The sequence below is a fragment of the Rhinolophus sinicus genome, chromosome 3 (assembly GCF_057876585.1).
Source record: "Rhinolophus sinicus isolate RSI-liver-muscle chromosome 3, RSI-T2T, whole genome shotgun sequence".
In the NCBI taxonomy this organism is placed as follows: Eukaryota; Metazoa; Chordata; class Mammalia; order Chiroptera; family Rhinolophidae; genus Rhinolophus; species Rhinolophus sinicus.
The window spans coordinates 54,817,426-54,832,588 of record NC_142503.1 but is presented as its reverse complement, the minus strand read 5'-3'; the positions used below and the strand labels follow the sequence as shown (position 1 = coordinate 54,832,588).

At 35.6% G+C, this 15,163-nt stretch overlaps 1 protein-coding gene across 1 annotated transcript in view; it reads left to right on the top strand.

The window, feature by feature from the left end:
- EDIL3 (EGF like and discoidin domains 3) overlaps positions 1-15,163 on the top strand; it is a 387,262-nt gene that overhangs the window by 101,573 nt on the left and 270,526 nt on the right. The gene's annotated exons all lie outside the window — the stretch shown is intronic.

Here is a 15,163-nt window from a genome sequence, read left to right as displayed (position 1 = left end):
TCTCTGAAATATATTGTAAAGCAAAACAAATGAGTTATGGAACACTGTGCCATTTCTGTCAATTTGTGTAAAACAAATGTAAAACCAAATATTTATGTATAAATACCAAAAAAAAAGGGAGAAGCTAACAGTGGCTATCTCTAGGGTTCAAGAATGAGGAGGGTATTTAAAATCCACATAATAACTTTTTATTTTTTTAAAAAAAGCTTGTGTCTTTGTTTCTTTTACAGTTAAAAATATTTGATTAAAATGAGTAGAGTTAAACAGAGATGCAGTTCAAATCAGGAGTGATTATAGCTGAGGGATGGAATTATAGAGAACTATATTTATTGTAATATCTGAACTTTTTACAGTGAATATTCAATACACTATTTTGTTTATATTTTTCAACTTTATTGAGGTATAATTGACATATATAACATTGTGTAAGTTTAACATGCAACATGTTTATTTGATACACGTATATATTGCACAATGATAATCATCATAGCTTTAGCTAACACCTGCATTATATCACATCATTGCCTTTTATTTTTATTTTTTGTGATGAGAACATTTAAGATCTACTCTCTTAGCAACTTTCAAGTATATAATATGGTATTATTAACTATAACTACTATGTTTTACATTAGATCCCCAGAACTTGTTCAACTTGTAACTGGCAGTTTGTACTCTTTGACCAACATCTCCCCATTTTCCCCACCCCCAGCCCCTGGTAGCCACCGTTCTAATCTATGTTGGTATGCATTCAGCTTTTTTAGATTCCTCATATGAGAGTAATAGTATTTCTCTGTCTGACTTATTTCATTGAGCATAATGCCCTCAAATTTCATCCATGTTGTTGCAAATGACAGGATATCTTTTCTCATCGTTGAATAATATCCAAATATATCTACCTCATCTTCTTTATCTGTTCATCCATCAATAGACACTAAGTTGTTTTCATATCATGACTATTGTGAATAACACTGCAATGAACATGAGATGAAGATATCTCTTTTAGATCCTGTTTTCATTTCCTTTGGATCTATACTCAGAAGTGGGATTGCTGGATCATATGGTAGTGTATTTTTAATAATTAAGGGAACATATGCTTTTGTCTATAATGACTGTTCCATTTTACATTCCCACCAACAGTGCAAAAGCCTTCCCTTTTCTCCACATCCTCGCCAACATTTGCTATCTCTTGTCTTTTGATGATAGCCATTCTAACAGGTGTGAGGTGATACCTCATTGTGGTTTTGATTTCCCTGATGATTACTGATGTGGAGCACCTTTTCATGTACCCACTGGCCTTTGTATGTCCTCTTTGGGAAAATGTCAGTTCAGTTCATCTGCCCATTTTTAATTGGATTGTTGTTGTTTTTGCTATTGAGTTTTATGAGTTATTTATATATTTTGATTATTAGCCCCTTATCAGATATGTAATTTGCAAATGTTTTCTCCCATTCTTATGCTGCGTTTTCATTTTGTTGATGGTTTCCTTTGCTATGCAGAAGCTTTTAAATTAACATAGTCCTACTTGAGTATTTTTTGTTGTTGTGGTATTTGCTTTTGGTAGAAAATCCAAAAAATAACCTTCAAGATAACAATAAAAGTGCTTGGATCGTAGTGGATATACAGAAAAACAGAGATGTTAAGACCTAAGGGAAAGAACTTTGTGTTCAAAGCGCCTTTGTGTGCATACAGATCACATCATTAGAATAATAATGATATCAATGTCTGAAATGCTCACCGTGTTATATTAAATCTGTATGATCATATACGTAAGTTTTCAATTATGAACTGTGTTATTCTCCTATGCCAGTTTTCTGTAATTTTATCTTTCTAAACATAACATGGATTTAGAGATGACTGGTGTTTACACAGAGAAAATGCACAACTAACTGTTGCTTAAAGTGTTCCTCATATTGGAAAAAAGGTAGTCATAAGACACTTAGCCCAGAAGTTGTTCAATACTCCCTACAAATAGCTCTATTTCAGTGATTCATTGATCTACAGCTACCATTCAGTAAGAGGGACAATGAACTCTTGTCACCAAGTTATTACAGAGATTTGCTATCTCAAGCTTCTGAAAGCTATATTTCTATTGCAGATGTTTTGTTATTTTCACATGGTTTTTGTCATTGTATATTTTGATAAGAGAGCGTATACATAAGTTTATTCAAGTACATGCATGAATTATTTCCCCAGATATATATTGAACCTACTATGGACCAGATCTTATTCTAGGATTTGCTATCTTTGACTCATACAAGGATTTATATGCTATAATCATCCACATACTTCTCCAAGTAAGACTGGGAGTAATAGATAGATTTATTTTATAATTATCAGGCCTTATACACCCATCTAATTAATAATTTATATAATAGGGAATAAATATGTCATCAAGGAATCAGTATTACAACATAGCATAGTTTTTTGCAACATGGTGTATTCCAGTATCTGACCTGATATCAAATGTCTGCCATTGCTTTTTGAAATAATGAGCATTGCCCACACTAGTATGAGAAAGTTGATACCAAAGTTGATACATAGCTATGTTAATTGCAGACTGGAACCCAGAATCAGTCTCCTTTAAGCAAAGGGAGGATCATATATGCAAATGATGGAGGATAAACCCAAGAGGGTGAAGTTATCAAAAGGATATGAAGGTGGGCAACATACAATAATGCTAAGTAATTGTCCACTGGTCAGAGAATAAAAAGAACTTGAAGATGAAGAATATAAAGGAGTGAAGAGAGAAGGTGGAGGAGAATGGGAAAGCATCCCAATACGCCTAGCTTCTTATTTCTGAAGCGATGCTTCCTATGTGTGAATCTCACTTTACCATTGTTATTCTGTGCTTTTGGGTAAATGCTGCACTTCAGTAAATTTCAGGGTTTTTTTGTTGTTTTTTTTCATATGTAAAATGAAGCTTATTAATATTATCAAAATTTCTCATAGGGATATTATAAAGATTAAATAAGATAATAAAGCACTTAGAATAATGTTTGGCACATAGTTAAGGTACACAAAATATTAACTAATATTAGTACAAAATAATGAAGTGTTCCGTTTGGTTAAGTCATAGACTAGAAGAATCCAAGGATACATGAATTTTGAAAATTTGAGTAAGCAGGTAATTTGTATCAGAAAATTTTTCAGGAACAGATTGCATGACTTCAGTTTGAAGGAGAGTTATGTCACCAAGATAGTTATGTCAGAATGGAGCTGTTCCTACTTGGATTCATGAGTTTCCCCAAATTTTGTGTAGTTTGAAGCCCTATGCTCCAGGCTATTCTAAGCTGCACTCATACCACCCTTTTTTGAAAGTCACTGACAAAATTGCATAGACAATAATTCAATGCAAAAAGAGTAAAATGATAATAATAATAATAATAATGATAATAATAATAATAATAATGTCAGAGCCTCAGTCGTAGCAAAGATAATTGGGTTAGAGCATTGGGTTAGAGGTTCACAAAACACTCGCCTTTCAACTCAAGGCTGGTTTAGGGACTGGGAAGGAGCTGATGAGTATCACATGATCCCAAAAATGAGAACAAGAGGGATACAGAAAGTCACTACCAGGTAAAGCCTCAGAATGTGTGACCCAGTGCAGAATGGAGACTGTAGATAGAATAGAGGCAACGGGTTTTTTAATGTGTTCAAGTTCTCAGAGTTTCCTTTTCAGTGCTTAATGGTTTCCTTTTAGCAAGTCACATTTTTACTTGGTAGGCCAGAGGGGTAACATAGTCCCACTTCCTAAGTATTTCCCTGGTCTTTTCAGTATAAAAGCACTCATATTGTAAATGGAGTTCCATTAAGGTGTCTGGAACTTCTAAAGAGAGGGCACTTTGCTTTCCTCCTTACAATCAGGTTGTTCCCTATAAAGATGCAAATTGGAGTGCTTACAGCAAAAATCTGATACCTGTTGAAAACCAAGAAAATGGCAAAAACACCCATAATTTCTGACTTCCACTGAGTTAATTGTTTAACTGACTTTTTTTTTTATCAGGAATTCCCTTGCATTAAGAAAACACATTGGCCATGTAGCCATTAAATCTGAATAATAGATTATGTTTGTTAAAAGAATTAAAGAGTTCATTTTTTGTCATGTTTATCAGTAAGCATGTCTTCAGAGAGTGGCCCATCAAAATGATTTCTGTCTGCTCCCAAAGACTATTTTGGCTGTGGATAAAAAGGTATAAATTTTGAAATTTTAAAGATTATCAAAATTAGAGCTTTCAGCAATGATTTTATACAATGTAGCTTCCATGTGAAAATATTGCTGCAGAAAGTGAATATGAAATCATTCACTTTTTACAAAATTTAATCAAGATCTAAATCTGACTTTTAAAGTATGACTTTCATTCCATAAATTATGCAGGTGTCTACTGTGTTTTTTTTAGTTGGAAGAAGACTAGTTTTAATGTTGGTGATTATTCTTTTTCTCCACCCACCAAATGGATAACAATATACAGTCAGATTCAGTGTGGCACAGTTTATAAACATATTATGCAATGAGATGATTGACTACTTTAAAAATCCTGGAAATAAGTAATTGAGGCCACACTTAATTCAGTAAAAGATATTCCTTCAGTTTTTATATGCTGAAGTTTGACACTGTCATTCTTCTGCAAACTTCAATTATGACAATTTTTAAACAAGATTCCAAATAAAACACACAATTAGATTTTGTAATTTTTTTCTGTAATTTTAACATGACATATTCCTTTCTGCTTGAAATCTTGTTATAACAGACTAGGTAGGGCTTAACAAAATGTCCTTTCCTTTGGTCACTATACTTGATAAGTGATCAAATTAGCTGACTTGGTTTTGACTAGGCTTTTTTTCTTTTTCTTTTTTGGAGGTTATTTTTATATTGTAGCTGAGTAGCTTTACATTTTGAAAAGACGGAATTCACATGTAAGACCTAAATGGGAAGGCAATGTGAAACTTCCACAGTTGGACATGGCACTGAATTTTATCTTCTTTGTATCACCTGATTGTTTTTATAAAGTCACTGTGAGTTTGTGTTCTTGACAAGGATTGATAGACTGTTACTATCACGATGCACTGCATTATTTATATAAAGCAGCCAAATTCTATCTTTTAGTTTGTCCTTTCCTGTCAGCTGAAGAACTTCAATATTCTCTGAAAGAACAATTGACTGAGCTTATAATTTTTTCATAATTATAAAAATGTATAATCTTAGAGCATAAAATTCAATAAGCTATCTTAGGCGTTTTTCAAAATATCTGAAGTGGTCAGGTATCACTCTTTGCTCTGTTGACCTTCACCACGCCTATCTGATAAAACAACACACCTGAATCCTGACTTCTACTTCCTGCACGTGCCCCAGCTGTTGACCTCTAACCAAATACATGGTTGGGTACATGTTGCCACTATCAGTTCTTGTCTCCAAGCTCAGCTGGGCCCTTATGCTTTCCCTCCATCATTTTTCTGTTCTTTTCCCGGCAGCAACCATCTATTTACTGCAAGTAAAATTTACTCTTCACAGGCCTCCAATCCCATTATGTTTTCAATACTCTATTATACAGAGAGAACACAGATGAAAACTCCTTCAATTCACATAACAACATCTACAAACATACAGGCATCCAGACCCAAACTTCCTGTTACGATGGTCCTCCTCCTCATGCCGAGGTGATCCTTCCACATGTACTCCCAAGCCCTTCTGAGTATTCCCTCCCTACTGTATTTTTAACCCTTTCTTTAGTAGTTGCTTCCCATCAGCACCAAAACACTATCAGGTTTATGCCATTTTAAACACATTTCCGTCTCTTGTCTCCTACCTGATTTTTATTTGGATAACAATGTCTATGTGCCAGGTACTTATCTTTGGTGCAGGGGAGAATTTGGTAAGTTGAGAGGGTTCCAAAGTTAAGAGTGATTGCAATAAAGGAATATGTGTCTGTTTCTAGTCCACCTTTCAAACACTCTTCTAAGAATTTTTGTTTTGATTCAATGATTTAAAAAAAAAAAAAAAAAAAAAGGGCAAGAACAAAAAGCAAAACCTCTCTGCTAATTTCTCTATCTCCAACCTGAATCTTTCTTCCCAGATTCACATGCATAAAATCAATTTCTCACTGAATATCTGCATGTGGATATCTATAGACACTTCAGTCCAGGCATTTCCAAAATAGAATTTATCACTCCATTTCACCACCACCTCTAAAATCGTTCCTTAGGCCATGGTTTCTTTCAAAATGAAAGAAAGAGCTTTTTGTTGAATTTTGATTCGTGGGTTTGATCCTTAGTTCTTCTCTTTTCTTCCAACCATCACACTGAACTTGTAAATTTGTCTCTTGGTATATCTTTTGGAGTTCACTTCTCCCTATTTCCATTGTTAGTATTCTAATCCCAGCCAGCATTCCCTTGGGTCAGAATAACCTTTGCCACTTCCTAACTGGTCAGTTCCATTTAGACTTTGCCTCCTTGTAGTCCATTCTTCACAAGTTGAGCCAAGTTGAATTACCTAATTGTCCAAATCCTGTCACTCTCGGCTTAACACCCTCAAATGGCTGTCCTGTATGCTCAGGAATACCAGGACTCCTTATGAATGTCTTAAAGGTACTGGATATGCTGGCCACTGCCTCCTCTTCAGTCTCACTCATTGCCATTTCTGTGTACGCTCTTCTCTCTACCGAACGTGAGTTTCATCATGTTTCTTAAATACATGTACTGGCTCTGCTCTGTACACCTGCCCATGCTTTACCCTCTATCTTGGATCTCTTGTCCCACCTCATTGCCTGGCTGGTTCCACTAATCCCCTGATCTTGAATTGGCGGTCACTTGCTTTGAGAAGTCTTCTTAACTCACAGTTCTGAGTTTGGTGCTTCCCTCTTGTGCTCCCTTTTTACCAGGCATTTCCTTTTTGGTAGATGGTAACATGCAGTGATAACTACCAATCAATTTACTTGTGTCTTTTGTTAGACTTTAGAGAATAGGTAACATCTAGTATAGGCTCCATAATATGTGCAGCAGTTGTCACTTTTAATGACACATAAGTGGGCTTCAATGAATTATTAACTGGATGACTAGATGGATATTCTTCATAGTTAGAACTATAGTAAAAATGTACTTGGGAACTCTACTATATGGTTGAATTTTCTGGTAATTTTTAAAATTTCAGCTAATTGTTTTATAGGAATTCAGTATGTTAGTATTAAGTGGTATCTGTTCTATTCTCCCTGACATACTGGGTACCTTTATTTTTAATTTACCAATCCTAGCTTCCTGCAAGTTATATTTTGATATTCCATAATGTACTAAGAAAGCTAGTCAAATAAATACCTTTATTTGCCTTCCTCTCAATTGAAGGCAGGAAATTTCAAACTTCCTTCCTCCATTCTTCCTTCTTCCTTCCTTTCTTCTTCGCTTTCTACTGTCCATTTTCTTTTTTCTTTAATAAATTGAAATATTCAAATGAGCTTTAAGAAAATGTGGTGAGCTGGATCCACCCCTAGTGGTTCTGATTTAATTAGATTGGGCATCAGGAACTTGAAAAGCTCCCCTGTGATTCTAATGTACAGCAAAGCTTGAGAACCACTGGGTTAGATCATCTCTCATATCCCTTTCAATTCTAAAAACTCTAGATGTTGTTATTTTAAGGAACTCTCTAGAGTGTTTTAAAATACAAAGTGTGCCAAAAGATTTTCTATCAAAATGTAGAGCCCAAAACATTTTTGTCTTTTCATGTAGTTAGCCTTTGTTGAAGCTGTGTGTTAAAGGATATAAAATTCAAACAGTTAACACTCAACGATCGTTGCTGATTTTCTTCTCGTTCTCTGTAGTCCAGGATTCCCTTGTCATTAAAAAAAAAAAAAAGAAGAAAAAAAAAGTTATCTAAAAAGAAAAATGTCTTTAGAAATAGTTGGATAAACCACTGGCTAACAGCTGAGAGACATCCTGCTTTAAATTAACATTACTGTGGCTCTGAGTGAGTGTAAGAAATTTGTTCATTCATTAGATTTGTGTCTTCCATGGCTGAATATGGTCAGTTGGGAGCCCTTTGAACACCAAGGTGTAGAACTGGATGGTCTTTTATTACAAGTGTGTTCAGTGGTTTTCCAATAAAATGACAGATCCTGTCACTGCCCATAAACTTACTGGAATTTTATCTTATTTCCTTATATACTCCTCCTAATTGCAGGATTGTCTCAAATATCAGCTAGAGTTGATTTTTAAACCACAAATGAAGGCAACAATGAAATCAAACCTTTTTTAAAAATTTAACAACACTCCAGTTTTAATTTGTGAAAGAAGGCTTTCAAATCAGAATCTATACATCAAACTCATTAGAATGTACAACAAATAAAATCTCAGTGTTCGACAGAAATGGTCTCTGAAGAGGCACAAGGTAAATTAAAAGGCCTATTGTTCATTCGAAAAGTGACATTTATTTTGTTCGGCACAATTTCACTGACAATAAGTCACAAGGGTGCTAACATTTTCTGTGAATTTCACCAGGTTGAATATGATAATTCTCATGAACTTTGTCTCATTTTAAATATAGTTATTGCTCACTTGTGTACAAGAATTGGGTCATTTTGCCAACTACTCTGCTTACAGGTTGGTTCAATTTCTAACTTGTGCAAGTGAAGATGAAGATTTTACTTTCTTTCAGTTTTTAAATGAAATGATAGGAGTGTAGCTGCCAAGTTCAATGGGAGAGCGGTAAACCGAAGATGAAGTTAAACACAGAGACCTGCCTTGTCATGGTTGTGGAACATGAATTTAAATGGTCTCTGTTTTACGTTTCCATATATAATTAGGTATTGTAATATCCTTCAAACATGGAATTAAATAATATCTTGTGTTAGTGAAATAACATGCTTGGGTGATGTTACCACCTTTTAAAAAAATTTTACATCTATACACAAAGTTTCTTGCAGAAATGGAGAGAGAGCAGGGATGAGGACACAGACATATTCTAGATGGCTTCTAGCCTTCTTAAAGGGACCTAAAATGAAGCAGCATGCATTCATCCAAATAAATTATTCATATATTTGTATTACTATGTAAATATATGAATATGTTAGCAGTACTATGTAAATATATTAATTAATAAACATATCAATATGTAACTACATAAGCACATTAACATGTACATATACTATATTTTCTGTAGTTATTTGATACATATTGAGAATAAGCTTAGCAGAAATTTCCTTGAATATCAGGACAGGGGCCTTAAATTATAAATTGGTTCCTACCAAAATTGTGTTTCCAACAAAAACAATTTAGTGACATTTTGTGACTGTGTTCCAGATACACTAGGCTCCTTTCCATTTCTTGAATTCATCATTCTCTCACCTATCACTAGGAGCACACGTTTGCTGTTCCCTTTCGTTAAGAGGCTTTTCCTTAGGTTTTCATGTGACTCCCTCATGTTCATCTTTCAGGTTTCAGCTCAACTGGCTCCTCCTCAGACAAACCTTCCTCTAATGTCTATCTTAAGTAACCAGTTTTATTTACGGCCTTTTTCATTGTCCTGCTCTCTTTCGCCCCCAACCCCGAAAAGCTTTTATTACAGTGGGCAATACCTTGCTTATTTATTTGTCAGATTTTCATTATGCATCCCCTCCACTGTAATAAAAATCGTAAGGAGAGTGCGAGAACCTTATGTGTCTTAGCCTAGGCCATATCCCTCATGTCTAATGTGCTTCCTGAAGTATCACTACATGATGAATAGATCGGTGATACTCTGATTTGAGAACTGGATGTCGGCACTAACATATCAAGAAAACTGAACATGTAGACCATTGAGAATTTAAATGTCAATGAGAGAAATTCACCGTTCTGTCCCCTGGATTCCCAGAGTAGTGCCAAGATAGAATTTTCTCATTTACCTGACGTTAAAGTTGCATAGTTGTATATTGAGCTCACAGGAAAAAAAAAACAACACAACCACAGGCATGAAGGTAGAGATTTTAAGTTTTTAGATTGTTTTATTTTTCTTTTTTCATTGTCTTCTGCAGTGCTACACTATGTTTTATAAGTGCCCACCCACTTTGCTAGTATCTAGGCTAGAAGATCATGGATTGCAAATGGATAATGAAGTAAAATAAGACCCCGAATCACCTCGAACAGGAGGTGACTGGCAACAAGTGGTGTGACAGTGAGAAGAGTGAAGTGGACACTGAACACAGCCAGGATGGTCCCAGTCCACACAAAACTGGAGAGTGGGGGTAGAGGGGGAAGCATGCAAACGGGAAGTTAAATTTAGCCTGCAATGATTTCTTTCTTGCCCCTGGGAAAAATTATTGCTTCATTCTATTTCCAAAAGGCAAATCGGCATCAGCTTAATTTGTCTGAGTCTGCCATAAACTGCAGATGGAATCATAAAACATAGTTAGATTCAAATTAAACACATCTGTCCTAATCTAAAGCAGGTGAAGCCAGCCAGCCAAGAAGCATCAAGGTATAACGCTGCACAGATTATAATATGCAGAGGTGTATTTTAGGAGCCTGCTGACAGTGGAATAAAGGATCATGAAATCGTATATTGTCCTATTTTCCTTTATTGAGCCTGCCTTCTTGTACTAGTTGCCATCGTAGTTTTAAAAGACTCTGCCAGCGTATCCTCTGGGAAACAAACAAACAGACAAAAAACATTGATTTGAAGTCCAAGAGCATGTTTCATTTTAATCAGTATTGTTACTTGAGCTGATGTTTTCTCAGATTAATTGAAATGATAGGGAATTAGAAGTCCCTACAGTGCATTTTAATTGTACTTGGAATTCCAGCCAAAGAGGGTTTATTTCTACTTAAGGTATCAGCCTTCATCTGTACCATAATGAATGTGTAGAGAAAATAATGGATGTGTAACTTATCCAAACCAGGACAGTTTCAGAGTGAAAGGGAACTGAGACACCTATGGAGGTGCATGGTTCCAATTTACCTTTAAGAAAGAGCAAGCTGCCCAGCTGCAAAGAATGCACTTAGCTTCCAGCATCCTTCTGCAGCACTTTCAGGATCGCACTTGAATATTAGAGCCTAACTGTACCTGGGCCATGTCCAGCCAATGATTGAACACAGTAAGGGCACTAGTGCCTGGTCATTTTTGCCTTTTGGGGACCCCACTTGAGAGTAATCTTTGCTCCAGAGCTGCCCCGTGGATTGGCTAAAACGTTGTCAAGTCTGCATTACAGACTGAGGCTCACTTGCTCAATTTTCCTTCTACCCCCCACCCCCACTTCTTTTCACAGATGTCAGATCTGCATCACAAGGGGAAGGCTTTTCCTGTCCATTTCTGCGTCCTCCTCATTTTATTTTTTACAGGCATTGCTTCTCAATAATCTTCTTATACTACCTTTGTCTTAGTTTGTACATCATGAAAAACTCATCTGATGTACAGGGGCTCTATTAATAATTAGGTATGGAGAAAGGAATTTCAAACACAGCCTGTAATAACCCTAATTATGTTTGATAGGCTCATATTGTCTACCTTCCACTGTATCCAAGGCCAGTAGTTTGTTTTCTGTTGATATTGCGGGGGCCTTTATTAAACTCAGGCAGACCTTGACATACTAAACCATAAGTGAATAAACTGTGTATTTATACTGGAATGAAAAGGGCCTACCACTGATTTCCTTCTTTTTCTCTTGAAGAATCTTCCGTCTTCCTAACTTATTTGTATGCCCAAGGACCTCTCCTGTCCTCTTCTTTCCTTACTGTTCCCCTTCCCTCACCTCCCCACTTCTCCCCTCTCCTCTCCTCTGCTCTCTCCTCTCCTCTCCCTTTGAACACTCTCACTGAAATATAGTTGCCATGTCCATACTTAACAATGCATGCTTTAGCAAAAATTCTCCAATTTTGTATCTGCTTATTCAGTAGATTTATGGGATATTTTCATTTTGGATATCCCACAAACATCTTAAGCATAGTAATTCCTTTAAAACTAAATCTACTCATTCATCCAGACAGGAGTTCTAGAAATCAAACCAGATTTCTTGCTCTTCCTCAACCCACACATTACTTTGGTCACCATATCGTCTTGATTCTACCTTGTACATTTTGGTCAAATCTATTACCTTTTTTCTACCTTTTCCAAATGGTACTGAGTAAACATCAGTAATGGGGATAAACTATAAATGAGTTTTCACAAGCATATAATATATTAGAAATAAGTATACATAAGCAAAAAAGAACAGAAAGCACAAGGACAAGAGAAAAACAAACAAACAAACATGTCAGCTAAAAAGCAGCTGGCATTTACAAGATACAATCAGAGGTAAACAGACCTTCTTTTCTCATTTTGAGCACGGAAGCATCACATGACTGGTACACACCTGGTAGAAAGTCAGTTAGATTAAGTATTATCACCTAGGAAGGGCAGCATAGTACCAAGAAAGGTTTCTTAGGCCAGCACAACCCCCCATAATGATGGGATAATGAAAGGAACCAGACATTCTGGCCTCTTGTGGCCCTGGGTATATCTAGACGGTAAGCTCACATGAGTTAATAAACTATGTAGGAACTTGGCTGTAGGAGTGAGAGGGATCAGCTTGTGAGGTTCTTGATTTTGGATAAATATATAAATATAGCCTGTGTGCTTGGGAACCTTTACAATTCTGCTCCTGCCTTGCCTTTCTCCTGTAGGCATTATTTCCATCAGTATAAATAAAGCAACAGAAACATCGACCTGTCTTGATCTGATAACATAACTACAACAACAGATCTTGGTCTGGGAAATGTAGAACTCCCCTTTTTGTATTATCGACAATACACAGAATTATGATTGACATCTCATCAAACAATCGAGGGGCATTGATACTCATCCTTATACCGTGTAGTTAGTAGATAACAGTATTGCTAGTCTGACTGTATAAAGCTGTGCTGCTTTGCTCACACCAAAGGCAGAGAGAGGCATGATCTCACATTTAAACTGGTGATTGAGTCTTAAAAAATGTCAACAATAATGCCTTTGCTTCCAGATTAGTTATCTGGGGGGGGGAGAGGAAGTAGTGATTTGGGAGGGCTTTCATTTCCTGTTGCATTATCTAGTATTTATTAACTGGGTTGGGATTAAATGGTGCCTCCATTGCTTTCCCTGTCCATAGCTACCTCTAAGGAGTGTTAAGAAGGTCCTCATCAAAGGGGACCTTCTTTGGGACTACATCAAAGATTAATGCTTACTCCTTTTGCTCTCAGCCTTGACTCCTCCATTTGGTCCAACACAATGCTGCCCAAATCATCATTCCAAAACACAAATGTGACCACATACTTCTCCATGCATAAAGTCCTCTTAGGATTTTACAAAGCTTAAATATGAACTTCAAAAAATTTGGCCCAGCGTATTAGGCCTGTATTTGTATGACCATGCTACCTTCTGAGCTCATTCCTCTCTATTTCTCATAGATATCTATGCTACAATGATAGTGGCCTACTTGAAGTTCCTGGATGAGCCATTATCTTTTCCCTTTGCATATGTTATTCCCTTTGTCTGCAATGTTGAGACCCCCCTTGTCTTCTGTATCACCTGACCCCAATGAATCCTTTCAGAAGTCTCCGTTGACCCTACAATTTGGATAGTGTATTTTAATCACAGCTCATATCATTATGTGCTATAATTGTTACTGCTTTTTTATTATTATTTTTTTTTAATCTCCCATAGAAGGCTCTGTACTTCATGGTAAAGACTCTCTTTAGTTCTGAATGTCCAACTTACCTAAGTGACTACTACAAAATAGGAATTCAAGGAACACAAGAATAGATGGACAAATGGATAGATAAAAGAAAGGACGACTAACTGGCTAGCTAGTTAGATATATAAAGAGATAGAAAGTGTATTGTGGTATCTTTACCAGTCATCAATGTCTCCATTCAAATGTACTCAATAGAATGCTACCACGATAGTCTTCTTAAAATATAAATATGACCATGTCAAAACTTTAAAATACATGTTAAAAGCATTCATTGGCTCTTCATCTTATAAATCACAATGTTACTTTTTAATCTTCCCTTATTTGACATATTTTCACTTTTCCAGCCATTCCCAACCAAATACTCCATGGCACAGCCATGCTAAATCGTGTTATATTTCCAAAACATATTTATTTGTTCATTCATTTATTCCCTTATTTCATTACTCCCTTTTCTAATATCTGCTCCATTTCTAATGCAGTATTATTATCTAGTATAGCTAATGACTTGCTTTATAAATTTGACAAAAATCTTAACCTCCATTTTTATTTTTCTAAAATAGTACCATGTTTCCCCAAAAATAAGACCTAGCCAGACCATCAGCTCTAATGCATCTTTTGGAGCAAAAATTAATATAATACCCAGTATTATATCATATTATATTATATTATATTATATTATATTATATTATATTATATTATATTATAAAGACCTGGTCTTATTCTAATATAATATATTAAATGTAATATAATAAATTAAATATAATAAAATATAATAATTTAAATATAATATGAGCCCTGGTATAATATAATATAACATAATTTAATATAGTATAATATAATTACTATAACACTGGGTCTTATATTAATTTTTGCTCCAAAGGACCCATTAAAGAGGGTTGTCCAGCTAGGCCTTATTTTGGGGGAAACGCGGTAAAGTAACCTAGAAAAGAGATGAAATAATTCATGGGAAAGCTCCAATAAGGGAATAAAGTTCTTAAGAAATACAAAGTAGTAGGGAGTTGGGACGCAGATGCTTTTTTAACTTTTGAAAAGCCTCATTCTCTTAATCCAGGAGGTGGTACTTTCACCTACAAAGCTGCTTTAAAAACTGTATGGGCTTTTCTGAATCTGATCCACATCCTTTCTATGCAATAAAGCCACACCCATAACTCTGTCTGAAGCCTGCTTTTCACTCAAGACTTAATCAATGATACTTTGGGTTTGTCAGGCTGCTCGGGGATAATACCTTTAAGATTTCTAAAAGCACTCTTATTTAGCTGAAAGGCTCTTTCAGGCTGCACCTGAATTATTTGAAACATCTTCACAAAAGTTCTTATAACCACATTCTTAATTTGATATTTATGTCTTTCTGACAAAGCTCTGGATTTGATCTTTCACTGCTTTGAGAGGCTAGAATTGAGAAAGTTTTATTTTCTATCACATTTCTATCACATTTTATATTCCTTTACTTTCAAACTCAGTGATTCTTTATTTAGCACATC